Here is an 18,395-nt window from a genome sequence, read left to right as displayed (position 1 = left end):
ACAGAAAACTGGGGGAAAATTTACTTCCAGTTTCTCTGAGACCTAATTTCTTAAATATATAGGAAACTGAGGCAAACTTATAAAAATAAGAGCTATTTCTCAACTTATAGATGGACATGTATATGAAGAGAATTTTTTCAGGAGAAAAAATCAACTATCAATAGTCACATGAAAAAATGCTCTAAATCATCATAGAGTAGAGAAATTCAAACTAAAGCAACTACCTCACACTTATCAGATTGGCTACCAGGACAAAAAAGAAAATGACAAATGTTGGAGGGGATGTGGAAAAATTGGATCACTAATGTACTATAGATAGAGTTGTATAAACTGATCCAACCACTCTGGAGAACAATATGGAACTATATCCAAAGGGCTGTAAAATTGTGCACACCCTTCAACGCAGTAACACCAGTACTAGGTCTATATTCAAAAGAGATTAAAGGAAAAGGACCTATATATACAAAAATATTTCTAGCAGCAGTTTTTGCAGTGACAAAGAATTAGAAATTGAGAGGATACCAATCTATTGGGGAATGCCCAAACAGGCTGTGGTATATGATTGTGATGGAATACTATCGTGCTGTAAGAAATGATGAGCAAAATGGTTTCAAATAAGCCTGGGAAGACTTACATGAGCTGATGCAAAGCGAAGTGAGCAGAACCAGGAGAACACCATACACAATAATGGCAACATTTTAACAATGACCAACTGTGAAAGACTTAGTTACTCTGGAAAAGAGAATGATCCAAGACAATTCAAAGGAGATTAAAAAAAAAAGTTTTCCACCTCCAGAGAGAACTGATGAACTGAGTGAAAATTGAACCATAGGTTTTTTTTTTTCACTTTATTTTTCTTGTTTGTGTGTGTGCTTCCTTTTGCAACGTGGTTAATATGGAAATTTATTTTGCTTGCATTCACATATGTAATCAGTATCACATTGCTTACCTTCTCAAGGTGGGGGAAGGTGGGAGGGAGAGTGTTTGAAACTCAATTATATATACATATATATATATATATATAATGTTACAAAATTTTAGATGTAGTTGGGAAATATTTAACAAAATAAATAAAAATATATTTACCCATGACTGCCTACATATGCCTCCTTTCCCTAGTTTAACACCTTGGTGAGGTGTCATGGAGCAGAATCTATTATGCTCCAGCTGCAGTGGGGGAAAAAAAAGCAGAGGTAGCAATCCTGATCTCAAACAAAACATCAGTTTCTGTTAGCTTGGATATCTTAAGGTATTCCATAATAACTCCTAGGGTTATAGATAAATCTTATATACTGAAGTCTATTGATACTAAATTGGCTCAAAGATACCATTTTAGCACATACTATTCTAGTTGTCATTTTGTAATAATCAGGCAATACTATACTTCTATACTTATTTGCTTAAAAGTAAATGTGTAAATTATTCCCAACTTTAGGTGTCAGTGTTTTGGGGGAGGAGATCTCAGTTTCTTGGTATAGCAATTTTGTTATTTCAGAATTTATTAGGCTTTCCTTAGTAACATGCGTTCTTACAACTCCTTCTTTAACAAAGTTGATAAGATTTTATATATGCTGACAATTCTGAAGATCCAGAGAATCTGGTAAGTCACCAGTGAACTTTACAGATAACAAAGATTTATAAGTTCTCTTGTACTTTTCCAAGCACTAAGAAACCTTTACTATTCTTCATTTTAAGTCAAAGCATACTTAAGGAAATGCTTTAAAGTTTTTTTAATCATAATGACAAAGTTTATAATAAGTAATAGTCAAAATTCATGATTTCATAGCATTCAGATCAAAAGAGGAATTAATTTCCAATGATAAAATTATATATTAATTGTATATAATTAATAGTATATCTCATACCATATTTCCTCAAAATTACAAAGCACAAATTATAAACATGATCCTAATGGAACAATTTCATGGATTTTTAAATATAGACAATTATTTTCAGTAAGTAACATTGATCCAGTTGAATATGTTTCTAAGTTATCTTTTAAAAATCATTTCATTGTCTACTAATTTAGTTATGCTATACTAGTTCATTAAGAGACTTGTATAGAGTAATTTTGATCTAATTACATCTAGAGTTAGAAAGGTAAACAAAAAGATTTAGGGCAAAGATTAGCCATGCTATGAATAGTAATGTTCCTAATTAATTTATCAAATCTAATGTTTTTTTAATTTAAGTTATATGTTATGTCAGTCAACCCCAGTGATCTCAATATAACAACTTTGATTTAAAGATTGCATTTATAATTTTTGTTCTTGCAGTCTCCAAACATTTAACCTAATGCCAAAATTTAAATGTAGTTTCCATTAAGCCTTGTTTTACTGATACTAATAGAAAACATATATTTTAACTTAAATGTGGCTGAATCAGAAATTTATCTAGAACAAATTCAATTAAATCAAATCTGGCTCTCCAGATATAGATAGTGCCAGACAGAATCTAAATTTTTCTAAAAATCATTCCCTGGAAGTCCTTCAAAATTATAGACCCTAATGCTTCCTGTAAGTCTAATGTCAATGATTAACATGGCAGTCCCGCATTTTTTAATTTTCGCTTTGCAGATTCTCAAGGCTCTTTTGAAACATGGAAATTGCAAATATAACTTCTGTAATGGAGTAAAGGAATTATAAGTGTGTGTTCATGGGGAGGGGGGTAGATACATGTTTCCCACATAAATATTAGAATATATACTTCTCTTGGTTTTTCAAGAACAGAATTTTAGTATGCTCAAATAATTATATTCTGCAATTTGAGTTTCTTAGGAAAGATACTGGAGCGGTTTGTCATTTCCTTCTCCAGCTCATTTTACAGGTGAGCAAACTGAGGCAAAGAGGGTTAAGTGGCTTTCTCAGAGTCACATGTCTAATAATAAGGTAAAAACTTGAATTCTCCTGACTCCTAGGCCAACACACTATTTATTCAGCCAGCTAGCCACATGTGTTCTGACAAATTATCAAGTAAATACAAAATTTTTACTTTTCCTTGATCAAAATTTAAACTTCTGTGAGTTTGGGGAAATATCTTCTCCCCAGAATAAAAAAAAAAAATAAAAAACAACTTAGAAGACAAAGAGACAGTTAAGAGACTGTGTAAATAAAGACTAACCTTGAGATTACATTTTATTTGACAAGTAGATAGGTCCTTTAATTCTATAATGGATGTCTTCATTATTCAGAATAAAGCTGGATTTTTTCCTATTTCTTAAAACCTCAAAGTTGCCACATTTTTTTTCCAATTTAGGCTTTAAGACTGCAAATTTCAATTCCTTTTAGGGGACTTTGCTTCTGATTAACCTAGGCAAGAAGATTCTGTTAAATCATTCTCAGAAGAAATGTAGTGGTAAAGTAAAACATTCTCTGGAAATAAAATTTTGCTTATTTTCAAGTTATTTCTTTCCCAATTTAAATAAGCCTATTCTTTTCCTGGCTGGGGAAAAGGGTTAATAACAGGTGGCTTGTTAAGCAGCAGATAATGGTTTAAAGCTACAAAACTTTTTTTTCTTTATCTTCCTTTTTTTATTCAACTGGAGATAATTTTTAAAAATTATCTTCAGTTCTATTTATTCTCTAGTCATTGAAAACACTTCTTTCCCTTACACAAAATAATAAATCTGTCATTTTCTAGTGAAGGGAAGAGTGATAGAGGGGTGTGCTGTTTATTTGAAAAAGTCCTTGAGGATAACAAAACCCAAAGCCCACTACATTATTTCAGCACCTATAAAAAACATTGAAACCATATTTTTATCGTAATGTGGGGAATGCAAGGTAACAGATTTGCTTTTGGTTCATAAATTTAAACTCTAATTGATTTGCAATGCAATAAATTTCTACAGAGGGGAAAGATCTCTTTCTCCTCTCTCTCTCTCTCTCTCTCTCTCTCTCTCTCTCTCTCTCTCTCTCTCTCTCTCTCTCTGTCTCTCTCTCTCTCTGTCTCTCTGTCTCTCTCTCTGTCTCTCTCTCTCTGTCTCTGTCTCTCTCTCTCTCTGTCTCTCTCTCTCTGTCTCTCTCTGTCTCTCTCTCTCTCTCTCTGTCTCTCTCTCTCTGTCTCTCTCTCTCTGTCTCTCTCTGTCGCTCTCTCTCTGTCTCTCTCTCTCTGTCTCTCTCTCTCTGTCTCTCTCTCTCTCTCTCTCTCTCTCTCTCTCTCTCTCTCTCTCTCTCTCTCTCTCTCTCTCTCTGAAAAACGTTCCCATTTTTTGCTGCCTATTTTAAAATTTGTGTCACTCAAAGATTATTCGAAGGATCAGAATAAGTCCCCATTTCTCAGGAAGAGCAATTTAGCATCAAAATTGAAGTAATTATAGACATTATGATTTACCTGTTTGGAAATGAAGTTTCAACAAAAAGCAAAAGATGTTCTCTTGGGTCAAATATGGATTTCATACATGACTAGAGTCAAAAGATAAATTTATACAGTTTAACAAGATTAGTTTTCCTATATGGAGAGTAGATTCATCTAGGAATAAGTTTCTTCTGAATTGTCCCAAGGCAGAATTATCAGAGCCAGATAAGAATCATCAAAATCTGAGAGATCCTATCATTATAATTTATTACTCAAGGTGGCATTGAAATGTATCATTATAATTTATTACTGATAGGGATCATGATGACTATTCAAGATTTACATTAGATCAGACCAGAAGAGAACTACTAAACAGACAAGATAGCTAAGAAAGTACAGTAATTATCAATGAAAATCAGAAAGATACATGAAACAATAACCTGTCACTGTGATGTTTCTAGATAGGGTTGCAACATTATGAGTCAATTTTTCCTGATTGCAAATCTCCCTAGGTAAAATCTCCCTTGCACCAAGTAGAAGCATAGAAAATTTTATCTCGATCTGACCTAGTCAGTCTCATCTGGGCTGACAATAATTGAGATAAAAATCATCTGGGTGTCTCTCAATTAAGGTACTGTTGTCAATCCCAAATCAATAACCCAGAGATAGTTAACTGCAACTTTATTACACTCAGACTGCAAGCTCGACCAATTATGGATGTGTCAGTGAGCCTAGAGCATCAACTTTAGCAATCTTATATATAATGTCAATATATATGAAGCATTAAAAATGGAATTTTGCAGAAAGAAGGAAGGGAAGGATTTATATATCTGGAAAAAAAGTAACAGAAAGGGAAAATAAAGACACCTTCCGCCTGGTCAAAATTGGGGTTGGGGCTTGTTTCCCAGCATTGATTTTGCAGGTGGTGTAACTTTCTAGCTTCCTGCATCAATGTCTGAAATTTCAAATTAGAGACTGGGAGAGTGTCTTCCTCATATCATAGTGGCAGCAAGGTGTCTGAAACAGAGTTTCTCTTCTCATAATAGCATTTGAGAAATAGTATCTGTGATGTGTCTAAGGCAAATACTGAACTGAAATAAAAATAATTCAAGACTTTATTCAACTTCACAAAGCAACTTTAGAAAAAAATGATCATATTTTACAAAATGAAATGCCATAAAGAAAAGCAAAAATATTAAACAAATTTAAATATGCCCCAACGAATATATAATTGCTAAAGGATGTTTAAACAAAGAATTCAAAATTAAAGGGAGACAAAATAGACTGAAGTGATAAAACAAAGAGTGCCAGATTCAGAGTCAGGATGGCCAGAGTTCAAAACTCAGCTCAAAAAGGTGCTATCGCTGTGACACTACCTAAATTCTTTAACCTTAGTTTCTTTATCTGTAACACTGTGGTAATAACAGCACTTAATGGAAAGCATTACTGTGAGAATGCAGTAATAAAACATAGGTAAAGAGCTATGTAAACAACAAATGTCTACGAAAATGTTAATTAATATGACACAAATTCGGAAAAACATGAGGATCAAAGAATAAATCATAGAAATAATGTATAGCATCATCAAAGGAAATGACAATAATTAATCAATACAGCAAAACTATTGGTTTTTAGCTAAAGTAGTCAATGAGGAAAAATGTATATCTCTAAACAATTTCATTTATGAAATAAGAAAAAAGTAGGTATTCAGTTTTTAAAAATTAGAAAGCAGTTTTATGCCCACTAAATATAAAAATTGATATTTAAAATTTAAAGATATCTGCATAGAGAGAACTTTAGAAACTGAGAGAAGCAAAATTATTTCAGACAAAATAGGTTTCAGTGCTGCAAAACTTTTTAATGATATTTTTCATTTTTTAATTTAAATTATTTTATTTGTTTTCAGTTTTCTACAATCACTTTCATATTTCTTGGATTTTTCCCCTCCCACCCCCTTCTGTCCCTCCCCAGTTCCTCCCTAAGATGGCATGCAATCTTACATAGTTTCTACACATACATTCCTATTAAATACATTTTCATCTTAGTCATGTTACATAGAAGAATTCAAATAACCAGGAGAAACCATAAAATAAAACAAAATACAACACAAGAGAAAATGGCCTGCTTCATTCGCGATCCAGTTCCATAGTTCCTTCTCTGTATGTGAAAGGCGTTTTGCCTCAAGAGTCCACTGAAAATTTTTTAGGTCCTTGCATTGTTGTGAAGGATTAAATCTACCAGAAAAATTCCTCTCACCCTATGGTTGCTGTGTACAAAGTTCTCCTGGTTCTATTCCTTTCACTCAGCATCAATTGATATAAGTCCTTCCAGGCCTCTCTGAAGTCGTTCTGTTCATCATTTCTTATAGCACAAAGGTATTCCATTACATTCATATATCACAATTTGTTCACTCATTCCCCAATTGATGGGCATTCCCTTGATTTCCAGTTTTTGGCCATGACAAAGAGAGCTGCTATAAATATTTTTGTACATGTGGGATCCTTTCTCATTTTTATGATCTCTTTGGGGTATAATCTTGAAGTGATATTGCTGTGTCAAAGGATATGCACATTTTTGTAAACATTTGGGCATAGTTCCAAATTGGTCTCCACAATGGTTGGATCAGCTCACAGCTCCACCAACAATGAATTAGTTCCTCTTTTTCAACGTTTATCATCTTCCTGTTTTCTCATGTTAGCCAAACTGATATATGTGATGTGGTACCTCAGAATTGTATTGACTTGCATCTCTCTAATCAATAGTAATTTAGAGCATTTTTTTCATACAACTAGGTAACTTTAATTTCTCCTTCTGAAAACTGCCTGTTTAAATGCTTTAACCATTTATCAATTGGATAATGACTTATGTTCTTGTAAATTTGACTCAGTTCTCTATATAATTTAGAAATGAGGCCTCTATCACAGACCAGTTGCAAAAATTCTTTCCCAATTTTCTTCTTCCCTCCTAATCTTGGTTACATTGGATTGGTTTCTGCAAAATCTTTTCAATTTAATGTAATCAAAATTACCCATTTTATACTTCGTAATGTTCTCTCAATTGTTTGGACAAAAATTTCTCAATTCTCCATAAATCTGACAAATACATTACTTCTACCCCCTTAATTTGTTTCTAGTATCAGTCTCTATACATACATCATGGGTCCATTTGGACTTTATTCTTGTGTATGGTGTCAGGCATGGTCTATGTCTAGTTTCCACTACACTGTTATCCAGTTTTCCCAGCAATCTTTGTCAACCACTGAGTTTTTATCCCAGAAGCTGGGGACCTTGGGTTTATCAAAGAGTAGATTGCTATATTCATTGACTACTGTGTCTTGAGTACCTAACCTATTCCATTGGCCTACCCCTCTATTTCTTAGCCAGTACCAAGTGGTTTTTATGATTGCTGCTTTATAATACAATTTGAGATCTAATAGGGCTAGGCCATCTTCCCTAGCATTTCTTTTCATTAGTTCCCTTGATATTCTGGAACTTTTGTTCTTCCAGATGAATTTTGATATTGTTTTTTCTAGCTCTAGAAAATAATTATCTGGTAGTTTGATTGGCGTGGCACTGAATAAGTAAATTAATTTAGATAGAATTGTGATTTCTGTTAAATTAGCTCAGCCTACCCAAGAGCAAATAATGTTTTTCCACTTACTGAAATCTGACTATATTTGTATGAAAAATGTTTCGTAATTGTGTTCGTATAGTCCCTGGTTTGTTTTGGTAGGTAGACTCTGAAATATGTTAAAGTGCCTACCATAGCTTGAAATGGAATTTCTCTTCTATCTCTTGCTGTTGAGCATTGTTGGTAATATATAGAAATGCGGGTGATTTATTTGGGTTTATTTGCCAAAGCTGTTTATTATTTCAAGTAGTGTTTTACTTGAATCTCTGGGATTCTCTAGGTATATCATCATATCATCTGCAAAGAGTGATAACTTAGTGATAACTTCTTTGCCTACTCTAATTCCCTCAATTTCTTTTTCTTCTCTTATGGCTACAGATAATATTTCTAGTACAATATTGAATAATAGTGGTGATAATAGACATCCTTGTTTCACCCCTGATCTTAATGTAAATGCATTTAGCTTATCCCCATTGTGTATAATGCTTGCTGATGGTTTTAGGTAGATACTACTTATTATTTTATGGAAAGTTCAATTTATTCCTATGCTCTCCAATGTTTTCAATAAGAATGGGTGTTGTATTTTGTCAAAAGCTTTTTCTGCATGCATTAAGATAATCATGTGGTTTCTGTAGTTTGGCTGTTGATATGATCAAAAACACTGATAGTTTTCCTAATACTGAACCAGACCTACATTCTTGGTATATATCTTACCTGACCAAAGTGTATTGTCATGACAAGTTGCTGTGATCTTTTTGCAAATGTCTTGTTTAAAATTTTTGTATCTATATTCATTAGAGAAATTGGTCTATAATTTTCTTTCTCTGTTTTGGCTCTTCCTGGCTTAGAACCCTATTTGTATCATAGAAAGAATTTGGTAGGTCTCCTTCCCCAATTTTCCCAAATAGTCTATATAGTATTGGAATTAATTATTCTTTAAATGTTTGATAGAATTCACTTATAAATCCATCTGGTCCTGGTGATTTTTTCCTACATAGTTCTGTTCCATCCTTTTACCTTTACCCTGTGTGTGTCCCCCCATTTCAAATATGTTTCTTGTAAACAGCATATTGTTTGGTTTTTAATCCATTCTGCTATCCATCTCCATTTTATTGAAGAGTTCATCGCATTCACATTCACAGTTGTGATGGCTATCTGTGTCTTTTCATCCTCTTTCCTCCCATTTATGTTTTTAGTTCTCCCTTCTTCTTCCCCCCCACAATAGTTTCAATTTTTGACCACTGCCTCCTTCAGTCTTCCCGCCATTCTTTCACCCCTCCTCCCTTTCACTCCCCTTTTCCCTTACTGCTTCTTCCTTCCTTTTTAGCCTTCCTTCCCTTTTCTTTCCCCTTTCCTCTCCTATTGCCTATACAGTTAGATTTCTATACTTAACTGAGTTTGTTGTTCCCTCCTTGAACCAAGTCAGATGAGAGTAAATCTCAAACAATGCTCATCTCCTTCCCCTCTTTCCCTCTACTGTAATATATTTTTGTGCCTCTTCCTGTGATGTAATTTACCCTTTTCTGCCTCCTCCTTTTCACTTCTCCCATTACAATCCCTTCGCACCCTTAAATCACATTTTTATCATCACATCATTTACTTTATACCCACTCCCTCTATGAATATTCCCTTAATAAATCATAATAAATATGCAATTTTCAAGATTAACAAGTATCATTTTCCCTTATGGGGATGTAAGCAGTTTGTCCATGTTAAATAAGATTTTTTTTCCTGTTTGCCTTTTTATGCATTTCTTGAGTCTTGTGTTTGAAGATCGAATTTTCTATTGAGTTTTGACCTTTTCATCAGGAAGGCTGGAATCCCTTATTTCATTGAATGTCCAACTCCTTGCCTAAAATATTATGCTCAATTTTGCTGAGTAATTGATCCTTGGTTGTAGTCCGAGCTCCTTTGCCTTATGGAATATCATTCCAATCCCACAAATCTTACAGTGTAGAAGCTGGCAGGTCCTGTGTGATCCTGACTGTAGCTCCTTGATATTTGAATTGTTTTTTTCTGAGTACCTACAATATTTTCTCCTTCACTTGATAGTTCTGGAATTTGACAACCATATTCCTTGGTGTTTTTAGTTTGGAATCCCTTTCAGGAGTTGAATGGTGAATTTTTCTATGACTATTTTACCCTCTGGATCTAGGACTTCTGAGCAGTTTTATTTGATGATTTCTTGGAAGATATTGTCCAGGTTCTTTTTTTCATCATGACTTTTTGGTAGCCCAATGATTCTTAAATTTTCTCTCCTGGATTCATTTTCCAGGTCAGTTGTTTTTCCAATTAGATCTTACATTTTCTTCTATCTTTTCATTCTTTAGATTCTATTTAACTGATTCTTGATGTCTCATAGAGTCATTAGCTTCTACTTGCCCAATTCTAATTTTTATCAAATTGTTTTCTTCAGTTAACTTTTCCATCTCTCCAATTTTTCCTTTCAGGGATTTATTTTCTTCAGTTAGTTTTTGTACTTCCTTTTCCACTAGTCCAATTTTCCTTTTAAATTCTTTTGTGATTTCTTTTTTCATATTTTTAAAATCATTAACGAGTTTTTCTTCTACTTCCCTAATTTGGCTTTTAAAATCCTTCTTCAGCTCTTCCAACAATGCTCTTTGGGCTTTAGACCAGTTAATATTCTCTTCTGAAATTTCAGATGGGAGTGCAGTCTCAATGTTGCCCTCTTTGGTATTCATGTTTTGGTCCTTGTCCCCATAGAAAGATTGTATGGTCTTATCTTTTCTGGTTTGCTTCTTGTTTGTGATGATAGCCCTTTTCCTGGCTTTTAAAGTGAATCTCTGCTTCTGGGGCACAGGGGGCTCTGTCCCATTGTTCTTGTCCTTAGAACTTGAGGCTTTGTGTATTGTGGCCTCTGGTTCTTTCAGCTAGAGGCTAGAATGCTGTAGCTTACCTACTGCTGAGCTGGCTGATGTACCAAAGCAGAGGCCAGGTGAAGTCTTTCTGAGTTTCCCCAGAGTTATCCTGGAGCTAGCTGCATTAAGTGTGAGGGAGGGGTGGCCTGGCCACAGGAGGTCTCCTCTTATGAGCACAAGCAGGCTCAGTGGTTGATGAACCCCATTTGTGCAAGTGTCTTCCCTATTCCCCTGGCTGTGCTGAGGCAAAACTTGGAAAATAAAATAAATGGAAATTATGAGGAGGCTCAAGTTTCTAACTTCCAGTCCTGGAATAAAATACATCAGTGTGGAGAACAGTGAACTTTATCAAAAAGTGATGGTCTTTCCACCTGACACCTCGTAGGCCACTAGTGCAACATAACCATTTGGATGATCAAGATTGGGATTATCACAGTGGTTTAATTCCTATGACTGAAATCTTTACAATAGGAACAAGGAAAAGAAATCCAGCAAATTCTTGGCCTTCAATATAATATGTGAGGACAGAATTTTTACTCCACTACTGAAAGAAAAGAGGTCATGGAGAACCTGCTGATACTGCTGATCAGCACAAAGGGGCAGAAAGTTGGAAAACATCCAGTCAGAAAGGAAGAAACATTTAATGTTCAGGAACTAGATGTTTGAGAAGATTTATAAAGAAGAAAAAAATAGAACTGGCTAAATGAAAATAGACAAAACTGAACATAATCATCATGGCAGTCTTGAAGGCCCTGATCTCAGGAGAGGTTCTAAGAGAAAAACTGGTGCTATGAATGTAAAGGATTTGATGGTGGTACTTTTGCATGATAAAAATGATATACATGCTGCTACATGCTGTGAGTCCAAACCACACAGAATCATAAAGGGTCTTCCACAATATAATGTTTCAAGTATTCATGGCAAAAATATTCAAAGTGCAGGGGTCTGAGTTCCAGTTGTTCCTAAAACTTGAACTATTTGGGGTATAATCATATACATATATATATATATATGTATGTATGTATGTATATACATACACATATACATACACACACACACACACACACACACACACACACATACATATATATATAGGAACTGCTCTTTCTATCAGTGGACTGAGAATCCAACAGAGCATAAGGGAAGGAATGATGAACTTTGGAGCCCTCACTTTGAGCACTACACACACAGGGCTGTGTGAACTGATGGTAATGGCCTGGAAACTACCCAAAAGACTTACACTATAGAATGAAAGGCTACTAAACACTCTGTCTAAGTAGAGTATAGTTTTACAAGCAATATCATCAAGAAAATTTCTTACTCCTAAAAGTTTCACTGTCTGGGGCATTCCCTTGATAAGAAGTAACAAAACATTGATAAGGGACAAATGAGTGAAAATCAGACCTATCAGTTTTCTCTTATGACCCTGAATAAAATTGAATATGTAGAAATAAAGGAGGTGTGAATTCCTTGAGACATCAATTACAATCTCATTGGCAAAGACAGTTCCAAAGATTTTTTTCATTAGAAAGCATTTCTTAAATATATGGACAGAGAAATCAGAAAAAATGCAAACACATCCGAGGTGACTTGAAAAGAAATACAAAATTCTCATTATTATTATTATCAAGTTTTTTTCATCATCTACATTATCAACTTCTATATCATAGGATTATAGTTTTAGACCTTGTAGAGACCTTAAAGGTTATCCAGTCCAATCTCATTTATTTCACATGTAACTGAGTCCCAAAGGTGGTAAGTGATATTCAAATTCAAGAAGTTGGTAAGCAGCAAAGCCAGAATTAAATTCAAGTCTTTAGACACCAAGTTCAATGGTCCTTCCACTGATTTTCATTGTCACTAAGGATAGTAACAAAGTTTCCTAGAAAGAGGTCTATCTCAGTTGTTCACACACAGAACTTAACATTATAGACCCTAACAACAACTTCAGTAAGTTGTAGAGTTTTGTGGTTGGATTTTTTTTTTGTTATATGGAAGGGCTGAGAATAAAAGGTTGAATCATCTCAGAGAAAAGAGACAGAAAATGGTACAGTAGCCAGGAATAATTTCATAGAAGAGGAGAAATGAGAGGATGAAATGGAGTTGCATATGTCTGGGGGAAAAAAGGAGGGCTATCCTTACAAAGTTGGTACTAAGAAAGATATGGAGGAAGAAAGGAAAACTGCACATTTGTGGGATGGAAAAAATGACTAACTGGACAAAAGGAAAGGTACAAGGGAATAGATAACGATTTGAAATTCCAGCTAATTCTGGATGCTAAAGTAAAAAATCCAGTTCACTTTAGACTTCAAGAAGCATATTGATACTCTAAATACCCTCTAAAACCACATAATAAGAAAATGTTGCAAATAAACAAAGAGGAAATGAACATGATGGATAAACTGATGGGAATCAATAACTTGCTCATATGTAATTTTAAAAAAAAAAAAAAAGATCAACATCAAAGGAGAAAAAAATCAAAATGTCAGTTCACAAGGTGGTCTGGGAAATATGCCCTAGATCAATTCATAGGGAGCAATTGTGATGCCACCAAAATAACAGGTAGCCTTTGGATGAAGTGTCATTTCAATAATAATTTGAACAATTACAGACCTAAGAGAACTCTACTAAGAAAGAAAAGTATTTCCAGTAATTGATAGTTGTGAAAATGTGGCTGATCTCTCCACAGACTGTAAGTGCATTTTTGAATGAGTGGACACCAGACATTTGATGGGATTTCCTTTATCATTACAATTTTTACTAGACCATTGTCTTTAAATCTTTGATAAGCAGGTGATTCTCTGACTGATTTTAGTAGGAAGCACAGTACCAGAAACCCTAGGAAACTGAGAGTAGTACTAGTTGATGTCCTGTGGAAAACCAGTATGACATTGTAAATAGGCATACGGGAAATAGTTGTAGAGGGAAAGATTATAATTTAATATTTTTTAAAAATCTAACAATTATATTTATGACTTTGAATGGAATGAACAGGAGGATAGCAGAATGGATGAGAAGAAAAAAAAATTGTTCTTTTCAAAAAATGCCCATAAGCATTTGAAAGCCCTCCATAAATTAGCCCTCTTCTAGTTTTCCCATCTTGTTACAGACTTGTCTCTGCTGCACACTTTTTGATTCTCCTTTGGCCTCCTTACTATTCCACAAACAAAACAATTTATTCTCTCAGTTTCCAGTAGCTTCTCTGCCTGTTTCCCATGATTGGAATTTTTTGCCGCTACATCTTTTTCTATCAGCTTCTCTGGCTTGCTTTAAGTCCCAATAAACACTCCATCTTCTACAGGAAGCCTTTCCCAAACTCTCTTAATTTTTCTTCCTTTCTCTTTCAAATTATTCCTATTTAGCCCATAAATATTTGCAAATATTTGTTTGTTCTTTCTCTTCCATTAGATTGTTTCCTTCTTGAGGACAGGGACTATCTTTCATCTTTGTTTGTATGCTAAGGACTTAGCACAGTACCTGGCACATAGTAAGTACTTAATATATATTTATTAGCATTGACTGACATAACACTTCTTTTAAAATTAAGTTAATGAACTAAAATAGATTTTTTCTGATGTTTCAATGGAATTTAAAAAGCAAGAGTGGCAATAATAATCTAAGACAAAGCAATAGTAAATCTCTAGGGAGTGGAGGGGGAGAGGGATTCAAGGACCTGGAAGCTTCACACCTCTACATATTGAATTTTTTTTTAAGAAAAATATTGGGACTCACATGGCAAAAAAGCACAATGATAAATGTTGGAGAAGAAGTGAGATAACTGGAATACTAATGCATTGTTGGTGGAGGTGTGATCTGATCTAAGCATTCTGGAAAACAATTTGGAATTATGTCCAAAGGGCAACCGAACTGTGCATATCCTTTGACCCTGTTTTACCCCTAGGTTTATTTCCCAAAGACATCATAAAAAAAGGGAAAAGGAGTCACGTGTGCAAAAATATTTATATCGGCTCTTTTTTGTGACAGAGAATTGAACCCTGAGGGGATGTCCATGAATTGGGGAATGACTGGACAATTTGTGGTATATGAATGTAATGGAATACTATTGTGCTGTAAGAAATTATAAGGAGGCAAATCTCAGAAAAACCTGGAAAGACTTATATGAACTGATGCTGAGTGAACTGAGCAGATCCAGGAAAACACTGTACACAGCAACAGCAAGATTGTGCAATGATTAACTATGACAGACTTAGCTCTTCCCAGCAATACAATGATCTAAGACAATTCCAAAAGACTTGTGATGTAAAATGCTAAGCCCTTCCAGAGAAAGAACTATGGAGTCTGAATGCAGGTGAAGCATACTATTTTCACTTTTTTCTTTTTTTTTCCTTTCTCATAGTTTTTTCCTTTTGTTCTGATTCTTCCTTCACAACATGACTAATGTGGAAATATATTTAGCATGATTGTACGTATGTAACCTATATCAGATTGCTTACTGTCTTGGGGAGCGGAGAGGAAACAGAGGAGGGATAAAAATTTGGAACTCAAAATTTTACAAAAACTAATTTTGAGAACTATCTTTACATGTAATTGGAAGAAATTAAATACTATTAAGGGGAAAAACTTACCATCTAAACTGGGTTTTGTCTCATCATATTTTCATCCAGATGTATGTTATATAAAGATCCAAGTTTTATCTTCACAAGGAGGAATTCAATTGTCACTATTTGGAATTTTCAAAATCTAATAAAAAGAATAATTTGCCCTCTGTTTAGGGGCAACAGAATAAAAAAGTAAAAGACTGGGAGTTACTGAACAAGTTATCTTACATATAAACACTGAAAATTAAATCACATTTTGATTGATAAAAAATAATTCATTACTGATGTGGAAATCCTACCTGCATTAGCTACTCAATCAGGTCACAAATTTTATATGGGCATTCAAGTAGATCTGAAAATCATGTGAATAGGTATAATCATTCAAACCATGGTAGTTGATGAGATTACCACATGAAAAACTATAGAGGAAGAAAAGAATGTGATCTTGGATAGCCACCTCAGTTAGCAAGGGTAAGTCATATGAAATGAGCAAATTCAGAAATTGGGAATTTAGTGTGTGTGTAGAAATGTTAGTATATTTATTGAAGTCTGGTGTAAGTATAAATGTAGTGTAAGCTTGTGATCTAGGCACTGAATTCATTAAAGATAGAACATCTTGAAAGTATATAGATAAGACTTACCAAAATCTAAATTGGATGATAAATATGGACTTTAAGAAGTTTAATGGAGGAAAGTTTGCTAACTGATGATGGTAGAGGGATAGGCTATAATTGGTAATGAAAAACAATAAGCATTCCAATTTCCACAACATAAAGAAGTGAAGTGAGACTGAGAAGCTGAGCTATGAATTTAAGAACAATAAATGATGCAAAAAAAGAGTAAGTAAATTTGTCATCAAGAGGAAGTCAGGGGTCAATGAATGCAAGAACACTAGAAAGGAAAAGGAAAAGAGTTTAACATGAAATCTGTTTCAAAGGAAATGAACAAAAAGTTATGAAAAGAATTTGATATTAATAACTATATAAAATGCTCTAAATCACTAATAAAATAAATCAGATCAAAACAGTTCTGTAGTTGCACCACATACCATGCAAAATAGCAAAGATGACAAAAGATTAAAATATCCAAGGTTGGAATGGTTATGAGAAAATAGGAACACTAGCACATTTCTGGCAGAGTTCTAAATTAGTACAACCATTTTGGAAAATGCTATGAAATTATCTAACCAAAGTAACTCAAAAGTCCATACTCTTTGACCCTGAGATTTTACAACCAGCACATTATATACATCCATATATCACATGCATTTTCAAACTTTTCTAATGTATTGATCAGTCATGGAGATTTTTTTCTCAAAAAATTATCTGTTGTGTAAAAGGAAAATAGTATTTATGAAGCACTCATTATGTGCCAAGCACTGTACTAAAGACTTTACAAGTTTTAGCTTATTTGATTCTTACGATGACCCTGGGATATAGGCACTATAATTATCCTTGTATTTCAGTTGAAGAAACCAAAATAGAAGTTAAGTGACTTACCCAGGTCATTAGTCAGTAAATAACCAGATTTGAACTCAGCCATTCCTATGTCCAGGTATAAACATCAGCATCTGGCTGCTTGATATATGTAGCGATTTCCAGAAAGCAAAGAGAAGAAGGTTTACTGGGGAAAATTTTGTGATAAAAATAAAAACTAAAAACTAAAAAATATAAAACAAAAATAGCCACTTTAATAAATAAATGGATATGAGGAGATTACAGTTTTATAGTGAAGACTGACAATAACATGGAGATCTAAAAACCTAAAAAGTGTTTTGGTTGACAAACACTTTACTTGTTTTCCAGGCACAAAGAAATGACATAAAAAGGTAACACTAATTTAGGTTGTAAACTTGTTCACAAAATATTATGAAAAAATATTATAAGTAGTTTGTCATCTAAAAGAGAGATATTTAACATAAAAATAATTTAATATTTGATGAGGTCTTACAGAGAATAAAATCATTCCAAGAGAGTATAAGAATGAAATTTTGAGGACAGCAAAAAGGTGAAAGAAAACTTATGAAATTTTTTTCTTAAAGTTTTAAAATGCAGAGAAATTACCACCAGATTTCTAAGACCCCACACCTGGAAGTCCTCAGAGACAACATCTGCATTGCAGGTAACATCCCACCAGGGAAAACTGCATTGGACTCACAAACAGCCTATATTTATCCTGGGCAGGGTTTAACCACAAAGATGAAAGTAGGACTTTTCTAACAGTTTATGACTTTTTAGGTCCCAAATCAAGAGTTGTATGGAGAATCTTATAAATAAACATTAGGCATCATGCACATGTAAGAGAGTAAAGTGTAAGGAAACTGAAAAGGCAGGAAAGGGACTTTAAAAGTCAAAGAGCAGGCTTTATATATGAATATGAATCTGGTGGTAGTAAGGAGTCACTGAAGTTTAAATGAGTAGAGTGTTGATATAGTCAGACATGTGATTTAGGAAAATTAATTTGACAACTAAGTGGAGGATGGATTCTAGTAGAAAGAGACTCAAGACAGGGACAATAACCAGTTTGCTATTGGATTCAAGTGAGAAGAGATTTGAAATACAGAGACTAAAATGTCTATTATAATAGTATAAGAAAGTGATAATAAGGACTTGTATCAAGGTGGTAGCTCTATGATTGAATAAAAGTAAAGAGTATTCTCTATGGTAAATGGAATCATATGGAATTGGTATATTGTAATGGTAATTAACATGGGAAGATCTTTCCCATTCATTAATAGGCCCAAGTGACCTGCCTAAATCACATAGAAATTACAATGCAAAAAAAATCCCAAAAAGGTAAAGGAGGTACTCTTGGCCTAGATAGGCTTCACAGAAAATTCTATGACCATATTATCTGCAAAAATAGAGGTGGGGGAGGATTCTGGGAAGAATGCAGAATAAAGCATAAATTAACTGGCTCTCCCAAGCTCTTCTCTCAGAATTAGATAATTTAACAAAAAAAATAATAATAAAGAAGTCAAGGAGATGAATAAAATCTTAGATATGATAGATATCTGTAGAAAATTGAATGACAA

At 33.9% G+C, this 18,395-nt stretch overlaps 1 long non-coding RNA gene and 1 pseudogene across 1 annotated transcript in view; both read right to left on the bottom strand.

Moving 5' to 3' along the window:
- LOC140528982 (uncharacterized) overlaps positions 1-18,395 on the bottom strand; it is a 206,795-nt gene that overhangs the window by 131,853 nt on the left and 56,547 nt on the right. The window lies entirely within an intron of this gene.
- Positions 11,336-12,334, bottom strand: LOC140524068 (vomeronasal type-1 receptor 4-like; annotated as a pseudogene).

The sequence above is a fragment of the Notamacropus eugenii genome, chromosome 2 (genome assembly GCF_028372415.1).
Source record: "Notamacropus eugenii isolate mMacEug1 chromosome 2, mMacEug1.pri_v2, whole genome shotgun sequence".
NCBI classification, from domain to species: domain Eukaryota; kingdom Metazoa; phylum Chordata; class Mammalia; order Diprotodontia; family Macropodidae; genus Notamacropus; species Notamacropus eugenii.
The sequence above is the reverse complement of the archived record's forward strand: the minus strand, read 5'-3'. Positions and strand labels throughout refer to the sequence as shown.